The 17,745-nt window shown below is 36.0% G+C and overlaps 1 long non-coding RNA gene across 1 annotated transcript; it reads left to right on the top strand.

The window, feature by feature from the left end:
- The first annotated feature begins 5,715 nt into the window (after positions 1-5,715).
- Positions 5,716-9,701, top strand: LOC123540964 (uncharacterized). Its single transcript, XR_006684326.2, has 2 exons — positions 5,716-5,986; positions 6,462-9,701. It is a non-coding gene; the product is annotated as an uncharacterized LOC123540964 (long non-coding RNA).
- The last annotated feature ends 8,044 nt before the right edge of the window (positions 9,702-17,745 follow it).

Consider the following 17,745-nt stretch of genomic DNA (forward strand, 5'->3'; position numbering starts at 1 on the left):
TTAAACGGTTATGTATTTTTTGTAGATTTTATTAAGGTTTGTCATCACAAGCTATGTCAGAGACAGCTAAAAGCTTGTTGTCATTTCGGTTTTCTCACGTATTTTCTACCGAAAATACCTATTCAAACAGAAATGATGGTTTGATACAGTGAACGTTGTCTTATCAAAAGAAATTTGACTAAAATGCCTCGGTTACGGTTATTTGATTTAATGCTTTTTATTATCAATATGTATCATCCGTGAGAGACAGGGTCTGGTACTCACTGCTTGTTTATGCTGTTGCTTGTGTTGTCGTCGTTGACATCGATGATGAAGATGATGATGATGATAATGATAATATTGATGGTTACACTATTTTTAATTAGTTTACAAAGGTAAATAGAAGGAAATATAAATGTAATGCAACCACACAAAGACAAAATGCTATTACATGAGTATCTTTTCACATTGAATTAAACATTTGTTTTGTTTCAACGTGTTTTATAGATTCAGTGTGTTAAGATACAAATTATATATTTTTATCGCATCGATAGCTTCATCGAAATTCCTTTTAATTATATACCTATTATAGATCAAGTCTATTTGACCAACGTCTTCAAAATGGTGCATATCAAAGTATGAAATGTCATTTGCTACTCCCACGACGCCAAACATGTAGTAAAAACATTTACTTGTTATTTTCTGATAACACTAGCTATGCAACACTTTAAATAGAACGCATAGCAACGTATCTAAATTTATAACAAAATTGACAATGTCTGTTCAAGGACATTTTGCCGATACGCGGGCGACATAATAAACTTAATATCTTTTTAATCGTTGTGTAAAAACTACATGCTTTTTGGTGTGTTTTTTTTAAATAACTGGTCTCAAAATTATAAACATGTATTAACACCTGATAATTATGTTGTTAGTCAAATAAAACAATTTCCAACAAACATACACATTATAAACGAAATAGAGCCTAGGCCGTTGTAAAAATATAGGGTTTCTATGAATGCTTTCAAGATATTATATGCTTATCTTTCACTAATATACTAAAACAACTTCATAAACTTAAGGGAAGCGGTGGTCTAGTGGTTAGGGTGCAGGTCGCTCAACCTGGAGATCATGGGTTCCAACTCACAACCGTACCTTCTCATCACGCCATGTACCCGAATAATCCTAACTCTGTTCAGCGACCCTAACTCAGTGCCAACATGGCTGACAGAAAGACGATGTATGTAGTTAATTTCCTTGTCTTTTTTCGTGTTTTTATGTGAGTATGCAATGTTAGCGTAAAACTTTTGATAGTCATAATATCCTGTATTGATAACATGTTTTGTGTACTAAATATTTCAGTCGAAATGTCACATTATGTGGCTGGAATTCATTAAAATGTACTCAAAAAAGTCTTCAAAATGAACATGTTTTATGTTTCTAACTGTTTTAAAGTACCAGAAATTGCAGTAAGACCTTACTTATTAAATGTATTAGTTCCATAAATATATCTTTGACAATGTTTAACAGTATCAAAGTTTGAAATCGATTTTTATAGCTTAAAAATTGTATTGATTATGAGGTGGGTTTAAATTTGCTGATAATTCCTAACTGGTATAGGAAACAGTGCTGGATAAATACGAACTTAGAATGGATAAACACCTAACCAAACGAAAACTGCTGTTCGTCTGTGCTTTTTTATGGACTGCTGATGCTCGAAGTTCTTTGATCTACCCGCCCCTTCTGGGATGTGGGATTCCTTATCCAACTTATCCGACTCGTGATTTTTTGCGGGCGGACAAGTGCATTTTTCATTCTGTGTGTCCGCGGACAAGCATACTTTTTCAGGTATATAATAAGAAAACATAAAATCATTTAGATTGTGTCTTGCTTCAAGTGTATGGAGGTGATAAAGATAATGGGTTCTTTGACTAGGTCTCGCGCACACTGTAACTTGGTGACTATGATAAGATATCAGAGAAGATTTACATACAAGAAGATTTATTTAACGTCGGAAAGGTATAAACATATAACACTAGCTTAAAGCTATTTTCCGACAAACACATGTAAATAAGCTCAACATAAGTAAAACAGCTGTAATAAAATGCAAATATGTTAAAGCACATTAAAGCAAGTAAAGCATCTGGCTCTAAGTAGATAAGAAACAAATCACAAATTATCACATACATGTTACAGCGCATTAAAACAAAATAGCACATATGTACTAGCAAATAAAACGAAAAAGTAATTTACACATACAGATTTAGCACATTTAAAGCAACATAAAAAAATAACTGACACTACACAAAAATAAGAAGAGTCACATTTTACAACATGCATTTAAAAAAAACATAAAAGAAGAAACCATATACAGCTAAAAGGACATAAGAACTACTTAAAGTAACTGAAGAAAAATATTTGCATCATCAGCATATAGCATTCTGTAACTAAAACTAAAAACAAAGGAAAACAAGGGTTACACACAGAGAACTAAAAGGACATTTAAAGACATCAGAAACGTAAACAACTATAAAAAGTATTATGTCAAGTTTGTAAGTCGAATTCCAACTGCTGAGACAATAATCACTGTCAAAGGAATATTTGACCCAGTTAGTCAGCCAAATTAAAATCAAAAGCACACAGAGATCGCAAGTATGACTAAACAAGTCGGAACATTTAAGGTCTTTCTCTGAATTCATCTGGCTTTGCACCATTGCGTGGGGCAGTGTTTCGGGCATGACCTCAAAAGATCCCGAACACTGCTTACGCGATTTCAGACTTTATAAACGTTAAAGGCAAAATTTCAACAGCTTATATTTTACACAGTTACTGTGATATCTTTTCTTTTCATTGTCCTAAATAAAGAACTCGATCTCCAGTCTATTTGCGCTTTCATGAAGGTTTAATATTACAAATCAGAGCAAGTGAAATTTGACTATGGACAAGTGGATTTTAAGTGTCCGTGGACAAGTGAAAAATGTAAGAATACCCACACCCCTGTCCCGTCAGTCCATGCATCACTCCCCCACCCACCACACCACACACACACACACACACACACACACACACACACACACACACACACACACACACACACACTTTTCTTCCCTATTTACCGTCTGAAAAATATCATATTTAAATTAATCATAAATCTAATCCCATTTAAACAATATCAAAAATATTCCATTAGCACCTGTATAAAAATCTCTTACACTAAACGATATACAAGATTTGAAACAAACACAATTCTTCTGAAACAGTGTGTGTGTGTGTGTGTGTGTGCGTGTGCGTGTGCGTGTGCCTGTGTGTGTGTGAGAGAGAGAGGGGGGGGAGAGAGGGTTGGGGACTACAGAACTTCGAAAATCGGTGGTATTAGATAATTTCTTATGTAAATATAATAATTTTGACTTTTATACTGAGTTATTTTTAGGGTGTATCCAGATTTTTCCGAACATTGCTATTTGCATAGTATTAAAATTATGAAAAAATATTTGACGTAGTGGGCATACTATAACATCTTAAATTAATGACAAAGTTTGAAGACAATACGCTTATAAGTAATGTTACAATAACCAGACCATGAACATGTCAACTCATTCATTTCTATAGAATACTAGTCAGTTAGGTGTTTATCCGTCACACAATTTCGTGTAAGTTAGGTTTTTATCCATTCCTCAGTAAACTGAGTTCGGTTTTTATCAAATCAAAGTTAGGTTTTTATCCCTTTTCGCTGTCAGTACATTGAACATGTATTGTGTCAACATGTAGTGGGTTGAACAACATAGTGTAAAGGGGCATATAAAGCAGTATATCTAGCTTTCAAACAACAAAATAGTCGAGGCATCAAAAGCATAGAAGTATTTTTAAAGATTTTTTGTAAAAGTTTTCATTGAAAAAAGTTGTCTTGTTCGTCGTTTTTCCACTGAATACACAAGGTGATATATCTAACATGTTACATTTTGAAATAAATATACACTTGATCAATGGAGATAGATATAACAACAGAAACACTCCTTTATACATCGTAATTACACAGAAAACCAAGTTGTATCGGCTTTACATCCGCCATGTTGGCACTGAGTTAGGGTCGCTGAACAGAGTTAAGATTATCCGGGTACATGGCGTGTCATGTGACTCCGGTACTTTTTCCCAGGAAGCAGGTCCTATGTTCAAATAAGCTTCAAGTTTTTAACACAGTGTAGCTAAAATTAGTATAAATTAAGTATATGATATATCTAGAATTACATTCATAAGTAAATATGTGCTTACTGTCAAGCTTTTTACTGTCAGTAGAAGTTGTACTATATTTAGTATTGTATTTACTAAGTCTGCGCCCCGATAGCCTAGTGGTAGAGCGTCCGCTTCGAGTGTGGGAGGTCGTGTGTTCGACCGCGTCTTACCAAAGACGTGAAAAATGGTTCCAGTAGCTCCCTTGCTTGGCGCTCAGCATTAAGAGGGAAATCGGCCTCTTCTCGTGGATTCCATCAGGAATGAGGTGTCGAGGGTGATTTATATAAGTTGTAGAACTTGTTTCACAATTGACCTAAGATAAATTAGTATAAACTAAGTTTGCCAGACAGTGTTGTTTATACAAACAAACATGTTTTTGTGTTTACATAAATACTGTTAGGAAAAGTGAAAACTTGAAAATTTGATTTTGTTGAAAATATCATAATAATGTAAAAGGTTAAACAATTGAAAACATTAATATACACGGTAGTTTGATGTTATCATAAAGGTGCAACCACTGTGGTTAGAAAATAACCTTTGAAGGGATGAAATTAAATTACAGTAGAATTCCGCTATTAAGACCACCCATGGTTCTTTGTAAAACTGGTCTTATTAGCGGTCTGGTCTGATTAGTGGACAAGGCTATACGGGGAAGGTCTGGCAGATAATACACATCGGAATACAATCAAGACGCAATAATGGCAAACACATTGTTCAATTTATATGTAGCTTTATTTTCTTACGGATCAAACTGTGTATTAATTAAGGACGCACTTAACTGATAATGATTTGAATTTTGTTCAATTAAAGACAATTACAACAATATCAAACCTTTTCAAACTTCATTCTCCGCTGAAATCCCAAACGTATTTACATTAATAATAACAAACAAACACCGTTTAGATCTAATTAAATCCGTTTTAATCCAGTCAATTCGATCAGCGGGCATTCGTCTAATTACAAACAAATTAATTATTTCAACAATTTCTTATGTTGAAATAGCGATGTAAAACACCAAACATCTTTAAATAACAATTTCAGACAATCAAACAGTTTGATACGTTGTTTTAAAGACTTGTTAGCAATTAACGGATAAATACACAATCAAAGAGCTATAAAAATAAATAGTATTTTATACTTCTTTGACACAATGTACACGCTTAACGTGTTAACACGATGTCGCATGTGTTAATTCCCGCGGCGATTCGCGGTAACATACAGAAAAATTTGAGTGGTCGTAATTGCGGTGATTTATTAAGTGTGAAAAAACCAAACAGTTCTGAAAATGGTGGTCGCATTAGTGGATTAGCGGTCTGGTCGCATTTTCGGACAAACGACCATTGGTTTTAAGAAGGAAATATTCCGTTCTTTGCAAAATCGGTCGTATTAGCGGTGCGGTCGTAATTTCGGCGTGGTCGTAAGTAGGAATTTTACTGTAATTGTATTTCATCTATAACTGTTCATTTTGTCAATATTTAAAATTTTGGCATACCAACTTTGAAACTGGTTAACATTGATGTATCTGGTTTCATATATTATGTCATACTTCACTTGTCTTATTACAAATACACAGCATGCTTTTTTCCGAAAACTTATGCAATGGAGAATGAGTCAGACGCATATCCTTGAAAATACTTTGTGTGTCAAAATGCGCGGGACTATTTTAAGTATTTCCTGTTATGATTGAAATCACTATCAAATGAGCGCGCAATCATATTATGTAACATTAAGATAATTATCGCACGCATTTTCGGATTTGATTTAAGGAATAAAGAGGGTAAGTTGAATTTTGAAAATATTTCATTAAAGTATTGAGTTTAAGGTGAAATTTAAAGATACAATTTTTTTTTAAAAAGATAATATATTATCTTTGCAGTTAAATTTAACAGACAATGCGTTTTAAAGATTAAGAATAGAATAGTAAATATGAACGAAAAAATGTCATCAGGTTAAATTTTATGAGCACAGCTCGGTATTTAATTCAGTTACTCACACATGAAGAGGAACTGTGACTGAATATTCTTACATCCCTGTCGCACATAGGAGTATGTATATAATTTATTTTACAGTTTTGCGGAGATTTGATTATAATTATTATTGTCCAAGTTGGCTGCAGGTATATTCGAAAAATGTGTATTAAGCAAAATCTAATACATGTAATGATCTGCATAGAATGTTCTCTTAAAGATATATATGTGACTTTTTCTATTTAACAAAAAAGTAACTTATTCACTCTATTTTTTTATTTTCAGGTTGAGTCGATCTATTAGCTTGCAAGATCAATACGAATGATTATGAAGACTTTATGCTACAATTTGCTGTTACTGTTATGCATGCTTGTATTCATTGATGAGCATGTCCTGGCGTTGAAGACCAGTCGGAACCGTTCAGGCCACAGTGCACTTTTCAGAAGCAAAAGGAGAGCTTTACCCGAACTGAGATATGATTGTACCAAGATGCCAAATATCTGTAACAACATCCGCAATGCTCTTGCTGAAGGAAAGTCAAGATATCTCACTCGCTCGAACAGCGGAATTTCCAGTAATAGAAGAGCTGCATGTGGCGGTGTCAGTGCACCTAGTGGGATGTCATGTGACGAGTATCCATTTGCATCAACCAGACAAGGCGGGATAGGAGCTAGGACGGCTGTTGTTCCCATGAGAGAAAACTATTCTCAAGGGGGACAACTCAGTGCTTTTTATAGAAAAAATAACGTTAAAACCTACGGCCGCAATTCACATTTCTACTTAGCATACCCTTGAACTGATAAGAAAAAATATGAGTGACTGCTCAATGCTGTTCTGTGAATATAAATGGAATACTGTCGATTAAATAAATAGCAATACTTTTAATTATTTTCAAAATAATATACGTGTGTAAAACATTAACGCAACACTTAGTTTTAAGTAACATCTTAAGGAGGTAGGTTACCTTTATATTTGTATGTGCGCATGTCCAACCGGAAGCTAACGTGACGAATTACGACGACGTTTACGACAAACTAAATGTGTTTGTATATTCATTCTTCTAAAAACAAATCATAGACCTGTCGTCGATCTGACGCTTTATGGTTTAATAATGCAGAAATAATGAATAAATTGCCGCAGAAACGCTTCAAAACAATGTTGCCTTAAAATGACGTCATTGACGTCATGACGTTACGTGTCAGTTACCGCGCAAAATTAATAGCTTTTATCTTGAAAGAAGGTAATTCTGTGCATTTTCTTTATTCAGACTATTTTCAAGTAACCATTATTTGCTGAAATATTTTTTATGAATCTTTTGCTCTGAATAATAATCAATATTTTTCTTCTTTTATATAGTTATATTGAAATGTTATGCGGAATGTAAGAAAATTGATGATGGTAACCAATGTTATTTGGAATATAGTTGGGTGAAAGGTTACTTGTTACAGCCATTTTCAGATAAAAAATCTAGCAGTTTGATTTGTAATACCTATTTTACAGGTTCCGTTGATAATTTGTTACTTATATACTAAAACTAAGATCTAAAATTGTTCAAATTTCAGTAGAAATTGTGGTTTCTTGAATTGAATTGATGTTACCATGGAAACGAAGCCCGTGACCTATGTATCTAAATGTAAAATTCAAAAGCGTTGACACTAGTCTATTTAAGAAACACAGCTTCGGCTTTTTATTTTCATTTCAACAATATCCATGAGAATAAAAGTAGCATGCTGAACGATTTTTCCATGAAAATTCCAGATGAGGGGTACTGCTGTAAGTATTCTAAGCTTAGAAATTTGTTTGAATAAATGCAGATACCACGAAAATATAACTTACGTTAGAAATAATATGTTTTAAAGCTACATCAGCTAGAAAGATAATCTTATTCAATATTTTTTTATAAGAAATTACGACTAAAAGCAAGATATAAGCCATTTTAAATATCTCTGTTGCCATGGTTACTTTAAACTTTAAGAAGAATAGGGTACCATGTATAGTGCTTGGTATTTTGCTAATAATATTACCCAAATATTCCATGTTGGTCATTAACAGAATGGCACTGAAGCCGTCGAAAACCCCTATTTTTATACATAGTTGTTTAAAAATGAGAGAAAATGTGTTACCATGGAAACACGAGCCCCGCGACATATACATTTTAAGCTTATATTAGAAAGCTAACGTGCATACTGGTAAAATTATAGATTATGCTGACTTCTACGGATATCAGTGAAACTAAAATACAGTGAAAAGTGTTAAATATCCGTATTTTCCTTCTTCTTTTAATATGAAATACCTTTGGAGGGTCATGTTCTTCAAACCTGGATAAAAAATGAACTTGAAGGGACAGAGACAAACGAAACTGAGATTTTAGCAGTTAAAACTTCATATTACACGAAATACAAAAAGATGCTGCGGTTCAACTAATTTGAATTTACCCTTGTAACAAGGTAACCTACCTCCTTAAACGTTACTCTAGATACTTTTCTGAAAATTGGACTATCTGTAGACAATTATATTGTAAATGTCAAATAAAATTTCAATCAAATATTTTCGCTCATTTTTACGACAACGTCCCACTTGTCAAAGTCAGTTAAATTGGTGTTTCTATACAAGTAAATTTCATTTTCACACAAAAACAAATTATTAAAAGTAAAATTATCACTGTTTTGCCAAAGCTGGAAAGAGAAGCGAAGTTTTTGAAGATATTTTGGGAAAAAAGTATCTTCACTTTTGTGTTCATATAATATAAACTTTACTAAATAAAATGGCATCAAGGTCAACTATACTTTAAATGCCATCGGCAAGTGGCTGTTATTTCCGGTTGGAATTACAGACCTAAATTTTAAGAAAAAATGTCACGGCATGCAACAATAAACTGTACTATGGCTGTTGTTGACATAAGATTGAAACTGGAGTGGAACTGATGTAAAAATTAGTCCGTCTAAATTTTGGTATCGGGTCATATGACGTGGCGGCAAAATTATTATCAAGCTTTATCGGCAGTTATCACAGTGAATGCATGATAAAGCTAGTTGACTCCCATTTAAAACAAAAGTATCACTTTTAATAACTAAATGTAAATATTTGATCATATATGTTAATCAGATAAAAATGTGCAATTGTTGGGTTAGTATTATTATTAGTTAGCATTGACATAGGGCAAGAGCATTACATTATCTCACGGATGCCCAAGTAGACTTTGTTGTTTTGTGTTGCTTTTTTCCTATAAAAAATATTTTGGGACATTTTCTCTCTATTCTCATTATCTGAAAATTGAAACTGTTTTAAAACCAGTACAAAATATACTGAAAATCTTTAACAACACCAGTATATCTCGGAATAAGTCCAGTTCCAAACGAAAATGTTTTAGGCGATAGCAATATATATCACTATTACTTGAGGAACTGACTGGTGACATAACTAGGCACACCAGACGACAACCACTCTAACATTAAAGTCAGAATATGACATAAATTCATTAAAATACTGACTATTAATGGATGCGCTAATCGACTTGAAACTGTTTCCAACTCTTTTTTTTCCAGATATACATACACAGTTTTATGGCTAATTAAGTTTAAAATCTGAGCATTTACAATTGAATTCTCATTATAGATATTTTGTTATCAAACTTCAAAATGTTCATCCAACAGTCATAGCAGCAATACTGCTGTTACTGCCGTTACGTCCAACAGTCATGGCATTTTTACTGTTGTTACTGCCGTAACGTCCAACAGTCATAGCAGTAATACTGTTGTTACTGTCGTAACGTCCAACAGTCATAGCAGTAATGCTGTTGTTACTGTCGTAACGTCCAACAGTCATAGCAATAATACTGTTGTTACTGCTGAAACGTCCAACAGTCATAGTAGCAATACTGTTGTTACTGTCGTAACGTCCAACAGTCATAGCAGTAATGCTGTTGTTACTGTCGTAACGTCCAACAGTCATAGCAATAATACTGTTGTTACTGCTGAAACGTCCAACAGTCATAGTAGTAATACTGTTGTTACTGCCGTAACGTACAACAGTCATAGCAGTAATGATGTTGTTACTGTCGTAACGTCCGACAGTCATAGCAGTAATGCTGTTTTACTGTTGTTACTGCCGTAACGTACAACAGTCATAGTAGTAATATTGTTGTTACTGCCGTAACGCCCAACAGTCATAGCAGTTTTACTGTTGTTACTGCCGTAACGTCCAACAGTCATAGTAGTAATACTGTTATTACTGCCGTAACGCCCAACAGTCATAGCAGTTTTATTGTTGTTACTGCCGTAACGTCCAACACTCATAGCAGTAATGCTGTTGTTACTGCTGAAACGTCCAACAGTCATAGCAATAATACTGTTGTTAAGCTGAAACGTCCTACAGTCATAGTAGTAATACTGTTGTTACTGCCGTAACGTCCAACAGCCATAGAAGTAATGCTGTTGTTACTGTTGTAACGTCCAACAGTCATAGCCTTAATGCTGTTTTACTGTTGTTTCTGTCGTAACGTCCAACAGTCGTAGTAGTAATACTATTATTACTGCCGTAACACCCAACAGTTATAGCAGTTTTACTGTTGTTATTGCCGTTACGTCCAACAGTCATAGCAATACTACTGTTGTTACTGCTGAAACGTCCAAACGTCATAGCAGTAATCCTGTTATTACTGCTGTAACGTCCAACAGTCATATCAAAAATACTGTTGTTAATGCCGAAACGTTCAACAGTCATAGCAGTATTCCTGTTGTTACTGCTGTAACGTCCAACAGTCATAGCAGTAATGCTGTTGTTACTGTCGTAACGTCCAGAGTCATAGCAGTAATGCTGTTTTACTGTTGTTACTGCCGTAACGTCCAAAAGTCATAGCAATAATACTGTTGTTACTGCTGAAACGTCCAACAGTCATAGTAGTAATCCAGTAATCCTGTTGTTACTGCTGTAACGTCAAACAGTCATAGCAATAATACTGTTGTTACTGCCGTAACACCCAACAGTCATAGCAGTTTTACTGTTGTTACTGCCGTAACGTCCAACAGTCATAGCAATAATACTGTTGTTCCTGCTGAAACGTCCAACTGTCATAGTAGTAATCCTGTTGTTACTGCCGTAACACCCAACAGTCATAGCAGTAATCCTGTTGTTACTGCTGTAACATCCAACAGTCATAGCAGTAATACTATTATTACTGCCGTAACGCCCAACAGTCATAGCAGTAATGATGTTGTTACTGCTTGTAACGCCCAACAGTCATAGCAGTAATGCTGTTGTTACTGCTTGTAACGCTCACCAGTCATAGCAGTAATGCTGTTGTTACTGCTTGTAATGTCCAACAGTCACAGCAGTAATCCTGTTTTTATTGCTGCAACGTCCAACAGTCATAACAGTAATCTTGTTGTTACTCCTTGTAACGTCCAACAGTCATAGCAGTAATACTGTTGTTACTGCTTGTAACGTCCAACAGTCATAGCTGTAATCCTGTTTTTATTGCTGCAACGTCCAACAGTCATAACAGAAATCCTGTTGTTACTGCTTGTAACGTCCTGCAAACATAGCATTTTTACTGTTGTTACTGCCGTAACGCCAACAGCCATAGCAGTAACACTGTTGTTATTGCCGTAACGTACAACAGTTATAGCAGTAATCCTGTTGTTACTGCTTGTAACGTTCAACAGTCATAGCAGTAATCTTGTTTTTATTGCTGCAACGTCCAACAGTCATAGTAGTAATCCTGTTGTTACTGCCTGTAACGTTCAACAGTCACAGCAGTAATCCTTATTTTATTGCTGCAACGTCCAACAGTCATAACAGTAATCCTGTTGTAACTGCCTGTAAGGTTCAACAGTCATAGCAGTAATCTTGTTTTTATTGCTGCAACGTCCAACAGTCATAACAGTAATCCTGTTGTTACTGCTTGTAACGTCCAACAGTCATAGCAGTAATCCTGTTTTTATTGCTGCAACGTCCAACAGTCATAACAGTAATCCTGTTGTTACTGCTTGTAACGTACAACAGTCATTGTGCTCAGTAATCCTGTTTTTATTGCTGCACCATCCAACAGTCGCAGCGGTATTACTGTTGTTACCTCTGCAATTGATATACTGTTAAAGATTGAGAGAAGCGGTGGCCTAGTGGGTAAGGTGTCGACCGCTTATACCAGGGGTCGTAGGTTCGAGCCCCACTGGGGTCACGATCATGAATTCTCGTATGACACCAGTACTGGTTTTTCAAGGAAGCGGACTCGAGAGTGGTTCCAATAAGCTTGAAGCTTTTTTCACAATCGAGCTAAAACAAATTAAAATAAACATGATGCTAAACCCAAAATAAACAAGCGTTTATTGTAAAACATTTATTATGCATCATTTAACGCACATGTCCCAAGTTTCTTCAAGTGTTAATGGTAAAACTTTTAGTTTTAGTTTAACAGTGACTGAAACATTCACTAATAAAATGTATCTACATGCGTATCTATGTTGGAGGGGAATAAAATATTCTTGATATCATTATACAACATAATTGCACACACAACATGGCATGATTAATCATAACTGGAATACAACATTTCAAACGTACCTCGCGTCTTACGTAAAGGTTCTGGCCTTCATATAATAGAGAAAAAAATAGGTATCAGGAATTTAATGTTATACTTCTTCAGAAAGATACTGACAGACTATATGTTATGGAAACACATGAGAATTAGTTGTTTTTACTTATTTTCACACTGAAAATTAAAAAAAAAGAGTTTGTGACGCTTTACTCTAGGACGGTGAACTGTCTTTATTATAAATATAGATATTTAACACACGTTAAGTAATATTCCTCCGTGGTGTATTGGTAAAGACAGCTAATGCCGCTGCGGCCCGGGTTCGATTCCGACTCGGGCAACTTTTTCTTTTCAGGTTTTGGTATTAAGATAGTTTAGATACAAAAACTCACGTATTAATGGTCATAAAATGACCAAACTTCAAGTTTTAAGAAAGATCAGTTTTAACCAAAATCTAGAGGTCAGTGTCATTAACACAAACCGTTATAAATCTTCTAAACCTGTTCAAATTTACTGATTGTGGAGGTTTAACAGACATGAAACAAATTTATCCATATTTATGAAACTGTCAATTTAAAAAAGTAAGAGAGCATTCAAACTTTTTTAAAAATTATTTGCACTTTTTCAAATATTTTGTCTGATATTTCGGATTCTGTATTGAAACAAGTAGATCTATATCATCAACAGAACCCATGCACAAAGTTATGTTTTGCCTTAGTTTAGATGCACTTATTCAATTTCCTGTTTAACACGTCATACAAATAAAATAAATTTGTTTAGCAGTGTTGCATGAAAAATGTTTCTATGGATAACCAGATGTATATGTAGTAAGTATTATAAGTATATTCATACAAGCTCGTATAATTGAGGTCTGTGAAGTTGGCTGGAAGATGGGTATTGGAGTTGGATATTCAATATCTAGTTAGGTTCTAATTCCCAGCCAGCTGTGAGTTGAGTATTCAAACTATCAAACGCTAATATCCAGTCAGAGGCGAATACACAGCTAGCTATGAGTTTGGGTATTCACATCACATAAGAAAAATTAATACACAGCCAGAATCGTAAATCAAGCTAGCACTGAGTTGGGTATTTAAATTACCTAAGATGAATATCCAGCCAGAGGTGAATATACAGCTAGCTCTGAGTTGGATATTCACGACACATACGAAAACTGAATACACAGCCAGGATTGAATGCCCAGCTAGCTCTGAGTTGGGTATTCAAATATAAAAGTCGAATATCCAGCCAGAGGTGAATATCTTGCTAGCTCTGAGTTGGGTATCCAAATTAAATAAGATGAATATCCAGTCAGAGGTGAATATACAGTTAGCTCTGAGTTAGATATTCACGACACATAAGGAAACTAAATATACAGCCAGGTTTGAATACCCAGCTAGCTCTGATATAGGTATTCAAATATAAAAGACAAATATCCAGCCAGAAGTGAATACCCAGCTAACACTGAGTTGGGGATTCAAATAAGCTAAGACGAATATCCACCGAGAGGTGAATACCCAGCCAACTCTGAGTTGGGTATTCAAATAAGCTAAGACGAATATCCACCGAGAGGTGAATACCCAGCCAACTCTGAGTTGGGTATTCAAATAAAAAGATGAATATCCAGCCTGCTGTTAATCATGACCTAGCTAGCACTGAGTTGGGTATTCAAATTACCTAAGACGAATATCCACCGAGAGACGAATACCCAGCTAGCTCTGAGTTGGATATTCAAATTACATAAGACGAATGTCCAGCCAGAGGTGAATACACAGCTAGCTCTGAGTTGGATAGATATTAACGACACATAAGAAACTAAATATACAGCCAGGCTTAAATACCCAGCTAGCTCTGAGTTGGGTATTCAAATTACCTAAGACGAATTTCCAGCCAGATGTGAATACCCAGCCGGCTCTGAGTTGGGTATTCACGACACATAAGGAAACTGAAAATACAGCCAGGTTTGAATACCAAGCTAGCTCTGATATAGGTATTCAAATAAAAAAGATGAATATCCAGTCAGAAGTGAATACCCAGCTAACACTGAGTTGGGGATTCAAATAAGCTAAGACGAATATCCACCGAAAGGTGAATACCCAGCCAACTCTGAGTTGGGTATTCAAATTACCTAAGACGAATATCCAGCCAGAGGTGAATACACAGCTAGCTCTGTGGTGGATATTCAAATGAAAAAGACGAATATCCAGCCAGAGGTAAATATCCAGCTAGCTCTGAGTTGGGTATTCAAATTACCTAAGATGGATTTCCAGCCAGAGGAGAAATCCAGCTAGCTCTGAGTTGGATATTCACGACACATACGAAAACTGAATACACAGCCAGGATTGAATGCCCAGCTAGCTCTGAGTTGGGTATTCAAATATAAAAGTCGAATATCCAGCCAGAGGTGAATATCTTGCTAGCTCTGAGTTGGGTATCCAAATTAAATAAGATGAATATCCAGTCAGAGGTGAATATACAGTTAGCTCTGAGTTAGATATTCACGACACATAAGGAAACTAAATATACAGCCAGGTTTGAATACCCAGCTAGCTCTGATATAGGTATTCAAATATAAAAGACAAATATCCAGCCAGAAGTGAATACCCAGCTAACACTGAGTTGGGGATTCAAATAAGCTAAGACGAATATCCACCGAGAGGTGAATACCCAGCCAACTCTGAGTTGGGTATTCAAATAAGCTAAGACGAATATCCACCGAGAGGTGAATACCCAGCCAACTCTGAGTTGGGTATTCAAATAAAAAGATGAATATCCAGCCTACTGTGAATCATGACCTAGCTAGCACTGAGTTGGGTATTCAAATTACCTAAGACGAATATCCACCGAGAGACGAATACCCAGCTAGCTCTGAGTTGGATATTCAAATTACATAAGACGAATGTCCAGCCAGAGGTGAATACACAGCTAGCTCTGAGTTGGATAGATATTAACGACACATAAGAAAACTAAATATACAGCCAGGCTTAAATACCCAGCTAGCTCTGAGTTGGGTATTCAAATTACCTAAGACGAATTTCCAGCCAGATGTGAATACCCAGCCGGCTCTGAGTTGGGTATTCACGACACATAAGGAAACTGAAAATACAGCCAGGTTTGAATACCAAGCTAGCTCTGATATAGGTATTCAAATAAAAAAGATGAATATCCAGTCAGAAGTGAATACCCAGCTAACACTGAGTTGGGGATTCAAATAAGCTAAGACGAATATCCACCGAAAGGTGAATACCCAGCCAACTCTGAGTTGGGTATTCAAATTACCTAAGACGAATATCCAGCCAGAGGTGAATACACAGATAGCTCTGTGGTGGATATTCAAATGAAAAAGACGAATATCCAGCCAGAGGTAAATATCCAGCTAGCTCTGAGTTGGGTATTCAAATTACCTAAGATGGATTTCCAGCCAGAGGAGAAATCCAGCTAGCTCTGAGTTGGGTATTCAAATTACCGAAGACGAATATCCAGTCAGAGGTGAATATACAGCTATCTATGAGTTAGATATTCACGACAGATAAGAAAACTGAATACACAGCTAGCATTGAGTATCCAGCTAGCTCTGAGTTGGGTATTCAAATATATAGACGAATATCCAGGCGAAAGTGGATATCCAGCTAGCTCTGAGTTGGGTATTCACATTTCCTAAGACGAATATCCAGCAAGAGGAGAATACATAGCTAGTTATGAGTTGGACATATACGAAACATAAGAAAACTAAATACACAGCCTGCACTGAATACCCAGTCAGCTCTGAGTTGTGTATTCAAATATATAAGACGAATATCCAGCCGGAGAACAATATCCAGGTAGCTGTGAGTCGGGTATTCAAATATATAACACGAATATCCATTCAGAGGTTAATATCCAGCTAGCTGTGGGATGTGTATTCAAATTACCTAAGAATGATACAGAGGCTACTGGGACGCTGTTATCTCCCTTGGCACCTGTTCCAGGCACCGATTCTTGAAAGTCTGCGAATCCTCCTGAAAGTGTCGCAGACCGTTCTCTATTATTATGCTTGGTTGCATTCCATGCTTCCAAGGGATCTTTTTACAGATTTTATTCATAGGGTGATTAGAAATGCAGAGCAGATAGCCCCTTTTAATTTTGGATCAATAATTACACCGTCCCAGTAGCCTCTGTATCATTCCGACCCATTAAGAACGGTCTGTGACACTTTCATGAGGACTCGCAGACTTTCAGGAACTCGTGCCAAGGGAGAAAACTTCGTCCTTATAGTCGTTGTTTCTTTTTTAATCATTTAAAACGATCTGTGACACTTTCAGGAGGACTCGCAAACTTTCAAGAATCGGTGCCAAGGGAGAAAACACCGACACAGCAATCCCTGTGTCTTTTCAAACCATTCAGAACGGTCCGCGACACTTTCAGGAGGACTCGCAGAATTTCAGGAATCGGCGCAAGGAGAGATAAGACTTACCAAGTAGTTTCTGTTTTATTTTCAAATTATTAAAAACGGTTTGCGACACTTTCAGAAACACTCGAAGACCTGCAGAAACCGGTGCCAAGGAAGATAACACCGTCCCAGTATCCTCTGTATCATTTCAACCCATTAAGAACGGTCTGTGACACTTTCAGGAGGATTCGCAGACTTTCAGGAACCGGTGCCAAAGGAGAAAACATCGTCCCAATAGTCCTTGTTTTTGATTTTTTTAATCATTTTTAACAGTCTGTGACACTTTCAGGAGGACTCACAGACTTTCATGAATCGGTGCCAAGGGAAAAAATACCGACAGAGCAATCCCTCTGTCCTTTCAAGCCACTCAGAACGGTTTGCGACACTTTCAGGAGGACTCGCAGATATTCAGAAATCGGTGTCAGGAGAGATAAGACTAACCAAGTAGTTCATATTTCTTTTTTATATCATTTAAAACTGTCTGCGACACTTTCAAGAACACTAGAAGACCTCCAGGAACCGGGAGATAACACTAACCCAGTAGCCTCTGTATCATTCTTAGGTAATTAGAATACCCAACCCAAAGCTACCTGGATATTTACGTCCGGCTG

This window comes from Mercenaria mercenaria, chromosome 16, assembly GCF_021730395.1.
Source record: "Mercenaria mercenaria strain notata chromosome 16, MADL_Memer_1, whole genome shotgun sequence".
Lineage (NCBI taxonomy): Eukaryota > Metazoa > Mollusca > Bivalvia > Venerida > Veneridae > Mercenaria > Mercenaria mercenaria.